We start from the raw sequence: 20,332 nt of genomic DNA, 5'->3' as shown, positions 1-20,332 counted from the left end.
AAAAACACACAAACTCATAGTAAAGTCCAGAAAAGTGAATTTTAACTAAAAACTAATAAAAATATAATAAAAACTAACTAAAACATACTAAAAACATACTAAAAATAATGCCAAAAAGTGTATAAATTATCCGCTCATCAGAAGTCAAAACAATATGATCAATAGTGTTACCTGTTAAAATTTCAAATTTTATGATATGATTTTCAAGTTTATAAACTTATAGACTTATGTCATTACAAAAGCTATTAAGTTGGTTAATATTTCTTGATAACATTATTGGAATACCATTATTGAGTATTAGTTTGTGGGAAGAAAAACTAATAATAAATTTTGTTATTCAATATATAATTTATTCTATTATAAAATAGATTATTATTTGTTGAATTGGTAAATACATTTTCTTCTAATTTCTTACACTATTTTATTTGACAATGTTCTCGTGTAGTACACAGGATAATTAATAAAAATCATAGGTTAACGATTTTTAATATTAAAAATATTAAAAAAATTAGTATTTATTTTAACAAATTTGAGTTGGTTGAGTGATCATCTCACTCATCCATTTAAGGAAGTATTAGGGTTTCGAATCTTACTTTGTGTATGTAATAACTCATTGGCTAGCGACATACCCTTAATAAATGGAACTTCAATCCATGGTGGATTAGTTCTCGCCTTGCCGAGTTGAAAAATATGATAAAAAAATAGTATTTGTCTTAAGTAGAACAATTCTCATTGATAGCTATACTTGCGGAGATTTATCTTTGTTAAAATTTAAATGTAACAACTTTATTTGTTAGTATTATATTCATTCATAAAGCCAAAACAATATAATCAACATTGTTATCTGTTAATATTTCACATTTTATGACATGATTTTAAGTTTCCAAACTTATAGATTTATGCCACTATAAAAACTATTAGGTTGATTAATTTTCCTTAATAATATTACCAAAACACTATCGATGAGTATTAGTTTATGTAAAAAGAAACCCTAATAACTTTTGTTATTCAATATAAAATTTATTCTATTGAAAAACAAGTTATTTTTTTGAAAGTAAAAGCTCAACACAACAAGTGGAGCACAAGACAACAGAAAACCAACTAGGTCGACAGACTAACGTAAACTAATGTAGCACTAATTGATACCTCCTGTCACCTTCGGCAATGCCATCAACAATAGAAGGGATCCACACCTAGCCACTCCTTATAGCTCATGAAGGACTGTTGAACAACATCTTCAACCCCTCCACCTTTATTCTGAAAGATCCTTTTATTTCTTTCTTGCCAAATATTCCATATAATCGCACAGAAACATACCATCCACCTCTTGCGCTCCTGTTTACTAGTTGGGAGCTCAATCCAACTTAGAAAATGTTCTTTTAGCGTCTTGGGGGCACGACCATTGTCTTCCAACAAAAGACAGCCAAGCACACCAAACCTGCCAAGCAAAAACACAACCAAGAAATAGATGGTGACCATATTCAACACCTTGATTACATAATACACATATCACTTCTTCCTGAGTAACCACTCCCAGCCACTCCCAGACGACTCAGCCTCTCCTTCGTATTGACCCTTCCAATAAGAGCAAACCAAACAAACAATTCAACTCTTGGCGGGACTAGACCTTTCTAGACTATCTTAGTAAAGCTATAACTAACTATATCTTCTGGAAGCAATTCCACCTGCAGTTCCTGCACAAAAGAGTTAGTAGAAAATACACCTTGTTTATCAAATTTTCACACAACTTTATCCTCCCTGCCATATGCAAGTCTAACCAGCCTTAAAGTTTCATGCAACTGGTTCACTAGTTCTAATTCCCATTGGAAAAGCTCTCGCCTCCAATAGAAATTCCATCGCCACTCTAACCCATCCCAAAATCCACAATCCCCTATGACGGATCCTGTTTGGTTTGAAACTGAGAAAAGCCTCAGAAATAAGTCTTTCAGGGCCCCTCCACGCAGCCATACATCCTCCCAGAACCGAGTACCTCTCCCATCACCAATCTCCATAGCCAATCCATTAATCATCTTCTGTCTAACTTGTTGATCCTTGAACTGTATCTGACAGATATCCTTCCATGCCCCCCCGAGTAGATAGTACCTGAGATGATAGCATCACATTGGGACTCAGGTTGTTACAAGAACACACCACCTTCGTCCATAAAGGGCACTCCTCCTTCGAAAATTGCCACCACCACTTAAAGAGAAGGGTTGAGTTACGCACCATAGCATCCCTAATCCCTGAACCGCCCAGTTTTTTTGGAGCCTGCACCACCTCCCATCTGACCATTGTCATACCATTCCTTCCATCCTCCTTACTCCAAAGGAACCTTCTCTGTAGAGAAATCAGCTTCTCTGCAACAGCTTTTGGCATTTTATACAAGCTCAAATAATAGACAGGGAGGTTGTTCAAAACAGATTTAATAAGAACCAGTTTACCAGCTTTATTAAGGATCTTGTCTTTCCAGACGCTCAGCTTCTCCTCCACTTTTTCTATAATGGGATTCCAAGTCTTCACCAACCTCGGGTTCGCTCCTAACTGGATTCCCAAGTATTTCACTGGCAGTGAGACAATCTTACACCCCAGCTCTCTAGACATACGTTGCACCCACTGATCATCACAGTTAATAGGGATCAAGTTAGATTTATCAAAATTAATACTCAATCCCGACATGAACTCAAAGATGCGAAGGATTCTCCTGTAGTTCTTAATGGTCTCTTCCTCAGGGGGACAGAATATGATAGTATCATCTGCAAACTAAAGATGTGACAACTCAACCTGATCTCTACCCACCAGTAGCGGCGAGATACGCCCATTTCTCACTGCTTCCCCAAGCATCCTATGTAGCACGTCAACGACAAGCACAAACAGGAATGAAGATAGTGGATCACCCTGTTACAAACCCCTTTCCATCTTAAAAGGCTTAGATGGTGATCTGTTTATTAGCATCGACATTGAACTTGTAGTTACACACTCCATAACCCAACTCCTCCATCTCCATTCAAATTCCATCTTTTGCAACACAGTGTCTACAAAACTCCACTTGACTCTATCATATGCTTTCTAAAAATCCAGCTTCATTATCACCGCTTCCTTCTTCCTCATTTTAATCCATTGCATAGTTTCGCAAGCAATAAGAGCCCCATCATGAATCTTTCGTCCTTTTACAGAGGCACTTTGAGTCTCCCCTACTAGTTGTGGTATAATTGCTCGCATCCTCCTAACCATCATTTTTGAAATGACTTTATAGACACAACCTACCATACTGATCGGCCTCAGATCTTTAATTTATATATTATTATTATTATTATTATTATTATTATTATTATTAGATATTAAAAATAAACAATATTCGTATTAGTATTTTTTTACCTTCCTCGACTCTAACTGTGATTAAGTGTAAAAACTCGCTCACCTTGTTAGAAACAAATATAATCTAATAAGTTTCTATCTGATAATATTATACATTGAGATCATTATAGGAGAATTAATTTTAGGGAGTTAATGGTACAATGTTTAGTCGCCACAAGAGTGTTTTTACACAAAATTATCAATCAGTTATATATGACTTCTGATAAAAATAATATATTCAACATGAATGTTGTTTATTAGGTAAAAGATAATAAATTGACAAAGAAAATTTATTACAATAGGTATATTTATTTTCACAAATATTCTTTTATCTAATACTATAAAAAATACACTAATCACACTTATTACTACAGATCTAACTTCCATCAGCAGCGGTAGAATACTTAAATTGAGTCATTTCTAGGCTATGGTATTCATCAAATAAATAATCAATGAAATATTATTCATACCTTCTCATTTTGAGTATATTAATACATAAAAAAGGGTAAAGTATACTTTTTGTCCTTGAAGTTTGACAAAAATTTTAAAAATACTCCTACGTTTTATTTTGTTTCAATTTTGTCCCAAAAATTTTTGATTTGCAACAAATATACCCCTGATTGCTAATTTTTCAAGAAATTTAAGACCAACTCAACAACAATTTTATAAGAACATCCTTCAACACAAGCAAATCAAGCATAATTTTCATACATTATTGTTAGATTGGTCTTAAACTTTTTAAAAATTTAGCCATTGAAAGTATATTTGATGCAAATGAAACATTTTTGGGGCAAAATTGAAACAAAATAAAACTTAAAGGGTATTTTTAAAATTTTTGTCAAATGCTAGGGACAAAATATATAGGGCAATTTACGTAAATAAAATGAATGGAAGAAATCTTTACTCAAATGTAATAATTGAGATTTCTTTACTTGCGTGTCCTGGTATTATTTTATGTAATCCGTGGTAACATACCACGTTTTAGGGGATTACACATAAACCATGGCAAGTTACCATGGTTTATGAAAAGAGTTGTTTGATCATAAACCATTGTAACTTAAGCGGTTTATGAAGATAGGTTTTTTAACATAAACCATTGTAACTAGGCACGATTTATGAAGAGATATTTGTATGCATAAACCTTTGTTACTTGCCACGGTTTATGAGGAAGAAAATTCTATATACACACCGGTGAAAATTTATGTAATATTTTTACAATATTTTTTTTAGTTCCAATCAATAAGCATTTAAAAAATCATCTTTGAATCTTAGGTCATGTAATTCAAAGATCATTGCATTCATATTTTTTAAAATTTCAAAAAAATAAATTTTTTTGTATTATTATAATTAGTTGAACGGAGAAATAATAACAATGACATTGTAATTTTAATTAATAAAATAAAATAATTGATTAATTTATATTAAATTATTAATTTTAGTTAAACTTAAAAGTGAATAACACTTTAAAAATAACTAAAAAAAATCAAAAATCTTATGTAAATCAACATGTACATAAAATATTATGTGAAAATAAGTATAGACATCAGAATAGTCAATAAATAATTACTGAAGAATAAAAAAGAGTAAAAAATAATTGTAAATCCTAAGAGTTGAAATAGTAAAAAGAATGATGAAGAAAAAGTTAGATATATATCAATTAAATAATATTATAAACTAAAATTTTAATTTATTATTTTATAATATCATTTTTTGCTCTTTTTTATTCTTCGGTAATTACTTGTTGACTATCCTAATGTTTATACTTATCTTCACATAAATCGTGGTTTATGTGTAATAATCTAAAACGTGGTATGTTGCTACGGATTACATAAAACAATAACAGGGCACATAAGTAAAGGAATCTCAATTGTTGCATTTGAGTAAAGATTTTGCCCATCCATTTTATTTAGGTAAATTGCCAAAAAATATACTTTATACTAAAAAAAATTATACATAAAAAAAGAAGTTGAAATAGCAAAATTGATAAAAAATGATTCTTAAAGCAACTTCAATGGAGTCAATTTTAGGTGTCAATTTTAACCTATATATTACTGATTTAAAATAAAAACTTGCATTAGATACCATTTTTAAAATGATATTAAAGAGATATCATATCACATAAAAAAAGTTAAATATTGCCACTTGTTCAAACCCATTCATTAAATAAACACTAACGTGTTATTGTAACGATGTAACGTTATTTTGTTGTAACATCGTAACAAACATTCAAACTAAATTTACTCAAACAAATTAGATGTACTATGCATTTTATTATTTTATTTTTTATTATTTTATTAATTTTGTAAAATATGGATCCCAATCGATTTAATGTAATTTTTTTTAATTATTTATAAAATTCTAATTTTTCACTCCATCTAAATTAAATCAAGTCTTATGATATATAGTCCACAAATATTTATGTGGCATCTTGTGGAATATAAAATAAAATAAAATTAATTAAAGATGCTCTTATTAATTTAATTAGCCATATATATAGAAGACTAGAAAATCATGATTATCTAACAAAATTAATTTGTATTTATTACATTCAATTTGAATAAGTAAGAAATTATTTTATGGGTCAATCTATGGTACAGATGCTATTTGATACAGATTTACGGATATTCTCTTTTAATGAATATGAGATGGACACCTGGCTGATTTGTTGCAGGGCTTGTCTCCTGCTTGATGTTAGGGGTGGCTCAGCCAGTAAGCCAAGGTTTTTTTGTTTATTTGTGTTTTTGGACATGGCTAAAGGGCCAAAGAATTGACCCAACCCACACAAATAGAACCCAGCCTGACCTGAAGCACTACCCAGTACCCACGCAGAGACCTGCCCTTACCTAACAGCCCCAAACCTCCCTTTCTCCCCTTTCTAGCAGTATCTCTGAAGCTTTACATCATTTGTTGCATGGAGGCAAAATCAGGCAATTGGGTCATTAACCGTGGCCACAATCGGAATCCTCAGGTTCTGCCTTCTTGAGGTCGCCCATGCCGCGTCTACCCCTAGTCGAAAACTCTGTTGCTCGTGTTGAATGGTGACCATTTGTGCCTGTTGACAATGAGTGCGACATCTCTCTAACCCGCATGTCATTTCATTCTCCTTGGACTGCGCTTGCCAATGCCTTGAAGAAGCTCCTTCTCCCGCTTCGTCGTGATTCCGAACCTCACCTCCTGTCTTGCCTTCCCACATGCATTGAATCTGTCGGCGACTTCTTTCTTGGTCCCTCCTCCCCCCCCTATTGTCTGATATATAAACCGGTGGAATTGTTGAACGGATTCATCTCCTAGCCCGCGTTGCCCTCGTCTAGCAGTCGACGCTTCCACGGCAGGCGCGATTGGAAGTTGCCGTTGTTCTGGTTTGGTCCTCGTCACAGGTATGAATGTCATTATTTTTGCTCTGTTTGATTTCATAGTATTCGAAATTCTGTATTGCTTTAGAGGTTTAGAGCATTGGGTAAATTGAATTGAATTGAGTTGAATATATAAATTTAAATTGAATTTCCCTTTGAAAGTTTCTAGTTTTGAAACTGGCATAAGAGTATGAGTAGATGCTTTATCCTTCTCTGTATTTGTCAACTTTACTTTTGTCTTTACACTACTTTCAATGATACTTTTGTTCTGGATTTCGTTGAATATTTTGCTTCGTTATTACTTTCCTCCATTTGAGTTTCTATCACTAGAATGCCTAGTTCTCTCGACTAGACCTTAATTCATGGTTGCTGGTAGTAATAGACCTATGGGGACATTAACTTATTTAGCAAAACATTTTTCAAAGTCCTATTTACATACTAAATTAGTTACGCAAAATCAGTCATTATATATTTATCTACGAAAATATATTATTTAGCTCATCTTAAATTTGTATTTTATGTTTGAAACTATATTTTTTACCCGTGGTTGATTTTGCTATGTATGTTGTATGGTTGAATATTTTTTTCATCCGACACTTGAACTGCAATCTTTTTATAACCAATTTGAACCAATTTTCATTTGCAAGCTTAGTTACAGATTGTTTTTTAATTCAGATTAAATTAATATTTGGTTAAAGGTTAAGCCGTGAAGGTGCTACTGAGGGATGCATTTTCAAGGGAATGGAATCCTTTCTCACATTAGTTGTAGTTTCCTTTATACTAGTATGCTTGGGTGGGATTTTTATATGTTACATACAATAGAAATCAAAGAGAATTTAAGTGATGTAATTAAGATTTTTTTGTTTTCTTTTTGGCTAAACTAATTACATTAGTAGTACTTTTAATAAATGTTCACAAAGACGGAAACTATATTGTGCAGTTTTTTAGCAGTATCTTGGTATTATTTTTTTTCGTGATCACTAGAATGCCAACTTGTCTCCACTAACCTTAATATTGAATGCTTGTACTAATAGAGTTATGGGATTCATTTACAATTACTAAGGACTATGAATAATTCACTACCCCATGAACATGGACAGCAATAACTAACTACAGTAACAATCATCAATCATCAAACCATTTGTTTTTTTTAAACTAATACGTAGCATTCTCAATTAGACAACATATAGTGTGTGCTTTGCTAGCATTCAATTGTTCTCATGTAAATCCGGTGGCTTGCCAATACTGATCATGCTTGAATTTTGTACATGTAGACTTATTACTATTCATAGAGAAATTTAATGACATGAATTTCGCAGTTTTAATGATTTTTCTTAACTTAACTGGGTCAGCGATGTCGTACCTTCAATATCATATATGGCACCTTCGGCCCTTCCTACCATCAGCAGCAAAAAACAATAACGGTATAATGGGCCAAATTTAACAACACAACATCATGCAAGCTTCACAGTGACTCACGTTGGCAATTCATACATGCAAAAATTTCTTTTAAGTATTTAAAAAAAATTATTTAGATAAATTTAGGATTAGAATTGTTTCTCCAACTTATAAATATCAGAGTCCCGAGAACAGTATGGAATTGGTCAAATTACCTGGACTGATCAACAATGAGTTTTCACTTCGTATCTAACTGAAGTAACAAAACACCAGCAAAACAATAAAATAAAAATAGGTTGGACATACAGTCATCCCATATAGTCGAACAACAGCCCATAATAAAAATAGATATATAAAATAAAATAAATAAATAGGTTGGACATACTTTCCACCTCCTTCATTACCAAGATTAATATATTTGCATAAACATCGCTGGTTTAACATACCTTTTTTCCAATTCTAGTGTATGCCAACTTCAGAAATCCCTCCTCAGTACACGTCCAAATGGCAATCACCCTCATCAGCGCTCCGGATTTCTTACTCTTTATCCGATCTCTCTGCCACTCATAACCTCATTTCACAATTAATCAAACAATAAATCCTAAACCGAAACACACAGCGTTACAAGATAAATAACGCACAAATTAAAATACTCTGAATCCCAGAAGATAAGGGCCACGACTTACCATAAAGGCCGGACCATTTCATACCAAAGAAGGGGTTGACGTTACTGCTTCTACGTGTGATGAACTGCGGTTAGGGTTTTCATTTTTAATAAAACGGCGCCTGCTACATTCTTTTTACAACTGTTACTTTTTCCTGGTCTTGGCCTCATCCCAAAAAAAATTACCCGAAACAAAATCCCATCCAACCCAATTGAAACCCCACTCAAGACCCGAACGAAAAAAAAATCAAACGCACCTCATTCTCCACAAACACTGTACACGGCTCACAAAGCCTCCTCATGCCATTCCTGATGCTACCAAGATGCCCAAAAACAAAAACCAAAAAACACTGGCCCAGCCCAGTTTCGGAAATTCAATTGGGGTTCTGTAAACTTGGCTTCTTCTTGCCTGTGTTCATTAGCCGGCTAGCACTTCCACACTCAAGGGAGACAGGCTTTCAGAGCTCTGCCAAGCCTGTTTCCTGCAATCAAAGTTCTTGCCACTTGTCAACAAATTCTTCAATCTGTATGTATTAATCTGTACCATATAACTGACCTTATTTTATTTTAAGTTGGTCCTTAATTCACATGATTTGAATTTGACTAGATATGATTTGATTTGATTTGATATAATTATTAATTGAAAATGTTTTCAATTGTCTATTTTATTCATAGATTTATTATTTTAATTACTAATAAATTAATCAAATCAATTAATTAATACACATAATTAGTATAATTAACAAGTGTAATAGCTCGTGTCATGCACGTGATAAGATTGAAATTGTAATTTTAAATTCTTTTGTTAAGATTAATTTAAATTATAATAATTTGATTAATAAAAATGTAACATATTATGTATTGTTTGTTTTTTCTTAATCTAGTATTAAATGTATTAACTCAAAAATAGTTATTAATTAGTTTTATTAATTTACTTTTTCAATAAATAAAAAATATATACTCAATGTGACCATAAATAACTTAGTAATACTTAAACCTACCAATAAATTTTTATATGCTATTTTACTGTCAAGTAAGAACATATCAAAATCAGCTCAAAATAAATAATAAATTATTAGAGAATTCTAATGCACAAAATTTGTAAGGTCCCACATCGGTTGGGGAGGGGAACGAAACATGCCTTATAAGGGTGTGGATACCTCTCCCTAGCATGACGCGTTTTGATGAGTGAGTGTAGAGGGTTTCGGCTATCATCCATATCTTCAAAGGGAAAACTGTGAGGCCTTGTGTGCCAAAGCGAACAATATCGTGCTAGCGGGTGGTCTGGGCTGTTACATTATGGTATCAGAGCGGTCTTTCCTGTAGAGCCTGAGGAATGGACCAACTTTACTTCAATTGCATACTCTGAGCATTTGTCATGTATTAGGTCTTGTCGAATGACGAAAATTAGAGCTTTATGCACATGACGGTCTATTGATTAACGCTGTTAGTCTTACATTACATAATTCTTGGTATTAAGTTTGGCCGGCTTAATATTTGTGACTTATGTATATGAAAGCGCTAATGGTTTATCATAGGCGATATACGAGTTTTGAGCAAAGTGAATTGTGGATTTTGGGAACGTTGGAAACTATTTCTCGAGGCTATTCAGTTGTGTGTCTTGATATTTTTTTGAGTCGACATGTTCTTTCATAGCCTAACTTGAAGTTCTTGTTTGCTACTCCTCATGAAAAGTAGTTTGATTTTTCAATTCTGTTCCTCTATTCATATACATTCTTGTTTGATATTAAGTGCATATGCTTGTTTAAAATTCTTGTTGCATCTATCTTCCTCTGTTTAAATTCTTCTTGATTCATGTACTCTTTGATATGGTTTTGAACTTGTCCTAGTGCGTTGTGCATTTTAACTCCGGATTCCGAGTCCATTCTTTGAGAAATTGTTGATTCAGTTCTTCTCTTATTTGACAGAGATTACAGCCAATTTTGAGATTTTTATAAAAATTACTATGGAATAGATATATACTTATCTATATGTGAACCTTTGAAGATTTCTTACACAGTTTAACAACTACTTATTTCTAGTACCTCGCCCATGCTTTTACTGGTTCATGGAATTGCATTTACTTTAAAAGTAAATTGACTTTCTAGTAATTTTACTATAGTTCCAATGCACATCTTCATTTGATTATGTATTTGGGTATTCTTCAAAAATTCTGGAAAGAAAGAATTTTTCACTTTTATCCCGGTTGAGTTTCGTTTGATAAACCACACTTGATTTATTTTGATTTGAGTTTGATTTAGCATACCACATTGTTTATGCCCTTGTTATTCTTTTAAAAATGTTGGACTCGTAGCTTTTCTCTTATGAACGGACTAAAATTCTCTCTTAAGCCTTCCGTTACTATGAATGTCATACTTGACTTTGTTTTTAACTAATCTTTTGCACCTTGTGAACATTACCATTGGTTTTGGTTTTCCTTCTCTTGTAAATTTCATTCTTATGTGTGTCAGCTTGATTCATTTAAAATTAATGCATCGTCTATCCTCTTATTGTCTCTACAAGAGTTATTAGTCAAAGATTTCTCCTTTAGAAATATCTGATGGTTGAGTTGTCTTTTTCTATGACTGTGTATTCTTTTGAATCAATTGAAAGCTTGTTGATGTTTCATGCCTAGTGAATCTTGTTTGAACTACTTTGGTTCAAGACCTCTTCTTGTATGGCTTGACTCTTTTTAAGTACATTCTAATTTTCTTGAATACCCTTTTGAGATGGTGATTTCAAGAACATTTTTGGAGTCTTGTTTTGAACTTTTTAAAGACGTTTTGAATTCTCTTTGAAGAAATACTAGACGGAATTTATTTTCTGTTGCTTGGTTATGATTGAAACTATTGTTCAAATTTTGGCAATGTTGTTTTAAAGTTGGCATGCGCTATTTAGATAAAATTTTGAAGAACTTCCTTATTTAGTGGAAACATGTTCGTTGGTAATGCACCACTTGTTTCCTTTACCAGATTGTAAGCGAATTTTTACCTCGGAATTTTTTTCTAAGAAGATTTTAACTCCTCTTTTGTTCTTGCTATAAATGTTATACACACTTGTTTGAATATGGACTTTGATAATTTTTGAACAAGCATTTGATTTTTCTTCCGAATCTTCTGAACTACTTTTGGTTAAGATTGTGCACCTGACTATCTTTCTAAAATATTTGAGGAAATATTTTTGCTCTTAACCAAACCTGTGTACAGTTTTTTTTTAAATTTTACATGATCTGTTTCAACATGAAATTGTATTATAGCAAAGCCACGTTTATGCTTTCGCTACTCTCTTAAAGAATGTTTGTTGCTTAACATTTTCCTTTGGTCTGCGAAGTAATTTTTTTCGCAAGTTTTCGATTCTTTTATGAACAATGTATTCAAAAGTATTTCAATTATGCTCTTGAGTTCTGTGAGCTTTGCCTTGGGTTTGAGATATTTTCTCCTGTAAACCTTATACTTCTTCGACTCAACTTGAATTTGTTTCAAACCAATGCGCTGATTTTCTTCCTATGGATCCTATTGAATTTCTTTGATCCAAGGGTTATCTTTGAAGTTGTCAATTGAATTGTGTCTAGCATATTTCATTGTTAAGCATCTTTGTTTACCTGGAATTGGATACATTCTCTCAGATCTATGAGTATCATCCTTAAAATTGTCTCTCCTTTCTAAATCTTGTATCCTTCTGAGTAGACTCGAGAATTGTGTTGATGTCACGTGTGAACTATAGATGTGGTAGCGCGATGTGTTAGTTCTTTAAGACGTGATATGTGTATACGGAAGGTGAAGCGGTAGGTGTGTAACATTATGATGAGTCGTGGGTGTTTTGTTCCTTGCGAACAGGTTCGCGGTTGTTAGGCTTATGATCGGCTATGAGGTTGCAAAGTGCTTGATGGAGTTGGAAAGTTGAAGCTTTGAGGTTGATATGAGATTAGTGTGCGAATGTTGAGCACATCGTTTTAACTCCATCCTGTTTTATAGCATTCGATGCCTTGCTTTGCTATCACCTGTTTGACCCATGTCATCTTTTGCATTTGAGCCTATCTTGTAATGTTTGCTTTGCAACCATACTCCTACCTTTGTATCCTTATGCATACGATAGTCCAAGTATTTGAAAACCGTATATATGTTTATATGTTGAGATATTTTTGTTTCTTCCTTAAATGTGTTCAAGGGTGAACTGTTATGAGATTTCTTTCGTTTTGTATCAATTTTCGAGGACGAAAATTTTTATAAGGTCGGTAGAATGTAAGACCCAAAACCTTTGAAAAGTCTTATTATGATCAAGTCTCAAATCATATAGTTATTTATAGCCTTAATTTCAGAAATTATTTTATTAAAGATAATTAAGGCAAGTTTTGATTTATTGAATTTGAGACGAGTTATGATTATTATCCAAATTTATAATTATTGGATTATTTTCTATATTTAGATTATAAATTTGGCAGTTATGAAATAATAGGGTTTTTACATGATTTGGATTAGATAAGTAATATTTCAAATATTAATACTACTATTTTGGAAAATGAAGAAATTAAGTATATTATTTCTTATTTTTGGACTTGAACATTTTATTGAAAATAAAGTGTGAAATTGATGATCAAATAGTATTTTTATACATTATTATTGTTGGATAAGAATTTATTTCTAATTACTATATTATCCCTATTTTTGAGTGAAATTACAAAAGTAACCCTAACCCTAGTTTTCAGAAAATGAAACCCTAGCCTTCACGCAGCCATACCATTTTCCTCAGCTTCAGTAAATCAAAAAGAAAGAAATCAGAAAGAAAGAAAGAAAGAAAAAGAGAAAGGGAGAAGAGAAACGGGAAATCAGAGAAGTGGAGATGGGAAGAGGAAGGACGGCGCCGACGGACATCAGTGCCGCCACGCCGTCGTGTTGCCGCCGAAGGAGAGGAAGCTGCGGACCATGGTCACGGGTGAAAGAGAGAGCGCAAGCCAGGGCACGCGAGACGGAGCTGCCACTGCTGGGTCGCCGTCCAGCCTCGCCCCACCATCCAGCCTCGTCCCACCGTGTCTCGTGATCACCGCCGTCGCGCCCGGTCACCCTTCGAGCTCGCCATCAAAGACGTTGCGTCTCTATCACGCAAGAGGAGCGTGACCCACTGCGCGGAGCTGTGCCGCCATGCATCTCTACTGCCGTCACTGACCGGCCATGCCATTTCGCCATGGTCGCCACCGTGGGTTTTGGCTGCTGGTGAGAATAGTGGAGCAGTCACCACCGCAGGAGGAGTTTCGCGCGTCACTGTGAGCTGCGAACCACTGACCGAGAAGAAGCTCCACCCTCGTTACCGCGCTGAAGTCGTCGCCGCCAGCACCGTGCACCACCGTTGCCGCTGCCGTTGAAGGAAGCTTGCCGTCACAATTCAGTTGCCATCGAGCCTGAAGGGGAACACCATTGATACCACCCGACAGCAGCTCCCCTGCGTTCCCAAACTCCATTCTTGGAACAGTAACGCTTTAAACCCTGCTCTAATTTCAGTTTTGTTCCTCTGTTTTCTTCCTGGCCTAATTATAGGACAATGGATTACTATTTTAGTTGTTGCTGGTTTATCATTCGAAAATGGCATAATTGATGCTGAGACCGTTGTTGTTCTTGCTCTGAGAGATCTGATGCCACAATTGCTGCCGGGTCAATTTGGAATTTCGGTTGCTTCGTTTTGTTAATTCGGTAAGTATATCTGTTTTGGAAAGCCTCACATTAGTATTTCGTTGTGTTCAATTAATGAATGTGAATTTTGATAACGTGGGGTTAAGTTCTGATTATTATATGTTGCGATTAGAGTTGCTATGGTTATTGCAAAAGTGGCTAGGAGTTGAGGTCTTAGTTGCCGTCAGTTCAGGTTGAGGCGAAAAGGACTCTGTGACGCGTTTGGGTTATAGATTTGCGTTTTGAGGTAGAGGCGCTTTCCAAAAACTATATTTTTATATATTGGAATTGTTACATATGGATACTGATGTGAGAAAATGTGTATTTGGTGATTGTATCGGCCTTATGTATTATTTGATTGTCTCGAAAGCTTATGAATGTTTGTTGGCTGAATTTGTTGTGCGGCTTTGGGAAATGGAATGTTTGGAGTTGATTCTTTAAATATTTGAAATTTGAGTTTAATCCGTTGGGGATTGATTTGAGCTAAGTTGACTCTCTTGATAATGTGAAAGATAGAATACTCTTTGAAATTCAGCCTAGTTTGCTTTAATTGATTTGGTTTTGATAAATAATTTGTTGTTGAACCGATTCTTTAAAGCTTTGAAAATGAGTTATCGAACCGGGTGGCAAAAGTCCAAGTTTTAGGGGAGGTGATGCCGAAATTTCTACAAAATCCTAGTCTTGTTTGAAAAATTATTTAAAAAGGGTTGGATTTGAGAAATTGTATTATTTGATTTATTAAGAGAATATTTGTGTTTTCAAGCTTAATTTATTTAATGAACTTTATGCGTTGAGTTCGGCTTATTTAGAGATGAACTATTTTTACCGTTTGAATCATTGAAGGAGAGGATGATGCTCTAATATTGATTTCAATATAAAAAGGAGTTTTTAGTGATTTTAAAGGAATCTAGACTTTTGATTGAGTAATTAAGTTTGAGGCATTTTGGAAAAGCTAGAAAAAATGGGTTCCAAAAAGAAACCTGAAAGTGGTTTGATTCAAATAAACTAGTTCCATTTCAAATGAGTTGGTTTTTGGACCGGGTTGGAACTTGTGATTTTGTATGGTCAATTTCATAATAAATTCAGTTTTATTTACTTGAACCGAGAATCTATGATTTTAAGAGTTTCAATGAATTTTAAGGAAGTGATATAGGTTGACCTTCCCTAAAGACTTGAGACTCTGCCGAGAAACTCCCATTGTTGGATGGGTGATTTTGAATACTTTGAAATAAATCCTTAACTTGCCATAGTTTTGGAAGTTTTGGAAAGAGAATGCCGATGGTGGATTTGTTTTTAAAAAGGAAACTTACTTTGAGTAAAAGTGACTTATGAGTCTGGGATGATTTGAGAAATGAGATCTTTAAAGCCAAGACTGAAATTTAAAGCCAAGGCTGAAAAGAGTTGAAACTTGATTTCAAAGTGAATGAATTGAAAAAAATAATTTATGCCTTAAATGCCGATTTATGAATTTGATGATGTTGAATGGTGGAAGTATTATTTTGTTATGAGCCGGAATGGCTGTGTATGCTATTGAACTATGGCTGATTGCCGAATAAGTTGTGGGCCGTATGGCTGATTATGAATTATGAGTTTAAGCCGAAGGGATGTATTTATTGATAAATTGGCTGGTTCTGGATTGAACCGTGAGCCGGATGGCCGAGATGAATGTTGTATGTGAATATGCTTGTGTTTTCTCTCTGATTGTAAGGGTGACAAGGCACTGATACCCTTTAATGGCGACAGGGCGCAAATACCCTCTAATGATAATAATGCGCAACGGAGAGACTGTGTCCGAGTTAGCTACCAGACACGTTGGGTTGGCTTGGTAACCGACAGATGATATCATCAGCCACTAGGACAGGCATGCATCATATGCATCTATGTGACATTGTTTGGGTGTGCATATTGTACGTGGTTCAACTTTGTGATTAACTGCTAAATGTTCTACTTGCTGTAACTGTTTGTTTGTGCTTGAACTTCCTATCTGTGTTTGCATCTGGGACTCTGTTGGATTGTGGTTATTGGTTGATGGTTGGATTGTTTTGGCCTAGGGCCGTGGTTGAAATGAGATGGACCGAGATTAGTTTCGGTTTTGTATTTTTGGTTTGGAAAAGTATGAAATGCTAATTTGGTTCAGCATGGTTAAACCTTTTTGAAAGACTTTTGAGTTTTCGAGAATTGAACGGTTCCTCTTTCAAAAAAGATTTCCGATTTCTCTTTTATTGTAAACCGTTGTTTTTTAAAAGAGGCATAAGTCGGTTATTAATCACTGGTATGATTTATCTTCACCTATCCTATTACAGTAATTCCCAAAAATTCTCTACTGAGAACCCTCTCGAGGATGATGTTCTCACCCCCCTACATTTTTCCTGTTTCAGGATATGGGTGCTGAAGTCACGAAGAGTTTATTTAGTTATTGCTGTGATGCTCTGTATTGCTTTAGATTATCATTTATTGTACCCTCATCTTTATCTTGAAATATTCTGTAAGAGGGTTAGGAATTGTATTGGATAATGTTTGTAATATTATTTATATATATGTATGTATATATATGGATGTACTCTTTATGAGTTTCTGTAAGTTGTATGGTATGTATGGACGTACGTTGTATAGCAAAAGTATTTTTGGGAGCGGTTTTGCGGTTTAAAGTTTTAAACAGGCTCATATTTTAGTATTAAATAGTATAAGTGTCGTCGTAATGTCTGAGCTATCAGAGTCGCGCAGCCGGAAGCGTGAGCTTTGGTAGTTAGGGTGTTACAAATTTCTCTAATAAACAATAAATAATTTAAACCCACTAAAAAATAACTCAACACTTTTTTTGATACCTGCAAAACATATACCTGAAATAATATTATATCAATATTAGTATACATTTTTACAATCATAGACCGTATTTACTATACGTGACTCCTTCTTAAAAGTTATTCTACATACGTGTGCAGTCGAAAGATAAATTACTGGACTTTCTTTTAGTTTTCTAAATTACTATAATTATGCATTATTCATTAAATGCTACTTGTAATATAATTGTAATATTGTAATATAATTATAATAAAGATATTTTTCTAAAATAAATTTAGAAGAGAGAATAATGCTTTCATTTTAGAGAAAAAATGAATTCACGAGGAATTGACATTTCACTTTTATTAGTTGATAATGTATTAAATATTAATTTTATATAATTATAATAAAGATATTTTTCTAAATTAGTATAATCATGCATTATTCGTTAAATGTTAATTGTAATATAATTATAAAAAAGATATTTTTAAAATAAATTTATAAGACGAAATAGTGATTTCATTTTAGAGGAAAAATGAACCTCACTTATATTAGTTGAAGGAAAAATCCAGTTTTAGTATATTTCTCGTTATTATATATTTTTCTCTAATAATATATCTACTGTTTTCTTTCCTTCATTTCAGCATTTTGAACCTGGGTTTAACTTATCGTAGTTCTCACTTCTCAGTTATTCTATTAGATGTAGTTGATAACTATTGAAATCCTTTCATTAACATAGGAGAAAAATATATTATTATATGATAGAATTAATATGAGTATATTTTGTTATTAAATACTCAAAGTTAATGTAAAATAAAATTACACATAAAACAGCAAAGAAAATAAAATTAAAATAGCAAAAACGATAAAAAGATTATTTTTACAATTTTATTTTATCATTTTTATGTATAGAAGATTAGAAAATAATAAACTTTTGACTAAATTAATTTTGTATGTGTTGTATTCAATTTAAATAAGTAATAAATTATATTATTTTTATTTATTCCTTAAATTTATATATCATAAAAATCAAATCAATATACATAATTTTAAATTGTGTGATACTTAAATATCTAATCAAATCAATTAGTTGATATAATTAATGCAACATAATGAATTGTATTTAATGAGTTAAACAAAATAAATTAAAAAACACTCTCAAAAACATGTTACGTTGACTCTATCATTAAATGTAAAAAATAAATTTTTATATAATAGAATCGATAATATAATAGACTGCGAGAAAGAGAAAGATAAATATTTTAGATCCTAGATTGTTTCATTTGGATGTTGTAATGTGAGTATCACATTATTTTACTTATTCTACCCTATGGACCTTTTTGCAACTTTATTTCAATATCAATAGAATTTCACTACTTTTTTAGTAATAAATTAAAATCCAAAATAAAACTGAAAAAAAAGTAAAGAATATAAAATTATTGATTAAAATTTTATTTTATTTTTTGTTATTATAACAGGTATTTTTATTTAATATACCAACACTGTACAAAATTAATCATTAAAAAAGTATAAAATATAAATAAATATATTAAATTAAGAGATAAAATTATATTTGTTATCTCATTTTTACTTTTAGTAGCACAATAGAATATCATGTACTCAACATAATTTAAGATGCAAATTATAATTAATTATACTTTTTATTTTAAAATATTTAAAATTAATCTTAATATAAATAAAAATGATTTAATATATTAAATAAATTAATAGAATAATATAAGTTAACTATTTTTTATTAATTTTGTTGTTTATTTTTGACTACCTTTCAAATTACGACTTTTTTTTTTAAATTTGATCCTGAAATAAAATTAGAGTTGTTGGTCTACACCATTAAAGAAAAAAAACTATGCAATTACATTTGTACATATAACATGTTCCTAAATTTTTATATGCAAAACTTAAGATTCTGTATTTCTTTGTTTATGCCATAAATAAGTATTATTTACAATGATTGGTATTGATTTAAAAGCTTAAAAACTTTTGTACGTATTAATTTTATATTTAATGTTAAAACATCAAAATTTACTATGTTATTTTATATGTAGTATTACATTATAAAATATAAAAATTAAAATGATTATTGTATAGCTTAGAAGGATTGAACTAAATATAAAAATATAAAACAGAATTATATTATTAAATTTTATTAATTTTAATTAGTTAATAATATAAAATAAGATAGAAGTGACTATTTATAATTGAATAGTTTTGGTTGATTAGACTAAAAAAATCAAAAAATACTCTAAATATAAAGCCAAATTAATTTAATATTAAATTCATTAATACGATTTTAATTTTATATAATAGTTAGATAATAAATTAGTAAAAGCAAATGGAAGGATGGCTTTAATTAGTATTTGATAAAATATTTATTTAGAATAATTAAAAAAGTAAAAGTATGATATTATTAAAAATAATACATTTTTATGTTTAAAATACATTTAAATAAAATATTTGTAAAATATTAAATTTAGAAATAACATAGTTTCATGAATATTAATCATTAATCAATTATGAACTAATATAAAATTATAATACAATTTATTGACAAAAAATAATCAACAATTAATATTAATAAATATAAAAATCATCCAAATACTTTGATTAAAAGTACGACAGATTAATTATTATTTATTATTAATAATATTTTGTTCATAACTAAAACTAAAAATATAATTATTCGGATTTAGATTTTAGAAAATAAATAAACGTATAAGTAAAAAATAATATATTTGATCATGCATATTATAAATTAATGAATTAAACTAACGGATATAATGAATTATAATTAATTAATTGGTATAAATTATAATAAATTATATGATATTTAAAAAGAAAATAAAATGAATAAAAAGAAAATAAAAAGAAATAAAAGAGATAAAAGACTACAATAAAATAAATTGAGTGTGAAAGTTTTATTTTTTTTTTACAAATTTTATATCACATCCGTTTTAATAATAAATAAAAATACATCAACTTGATATTTAAGAGGAAATAATGAGATAAAATCATAACACAGTTTTAAAATAAAAACTTAAATTAAACCATATTATCATTGCACAACACAAATTGAAAGTAATTTCACATTATAATATACC

At 31.5% G+C, this 20,332-nt stretch overlaps 1 long non-coding RNA gene across 2 annotated transcripts; it reads left to right on the top strand.

Annotated features, from left to right (window-relative positions):
- Positions 1-13,526: 13,526 nt before the first annotated feature.
- LOC110276247 (uncharacterized) lies at positions 13,527-17,267 on the top strand. Of its 2 annotated transcripts, none has more exons than XR_002368841.2 (4): positions 13,527-14,234; positions 14,322-14,453; positions 14,566-14,679; positions 16,811-17,267. It is a non-coding gene; the product is annotated as an uncharacterized LOC110276247 (long non-coding RNA). The 2 variants fall into 2 exon arrangements; XR_008004412.1 differs by having other exon boundaries at positions 16,176-17,267.
- Positions 17,268-20,332: the final 3,065 nt, after the last annotated feature.

This window comes from Arachis duranensis, chromosome 10, assembly GCF_000817695.3.
Source record: "Arachis duranensis cultivar V14167 chromosome 10, aradu.V14167.gnm2.J7QH, whole genome shotgun sequence".
Taxonomy (NCBI): Eukaryota; Viridiplantae; Streptophyta; class Magnoliopsida; order Fabales; family Fabaceae; genus Arachis; species Arachis duranensis.
Note: the sequence above shows the minus strand (reverse complement) of the source record. Positions and strands in the feature narration are given on the sequence as shown.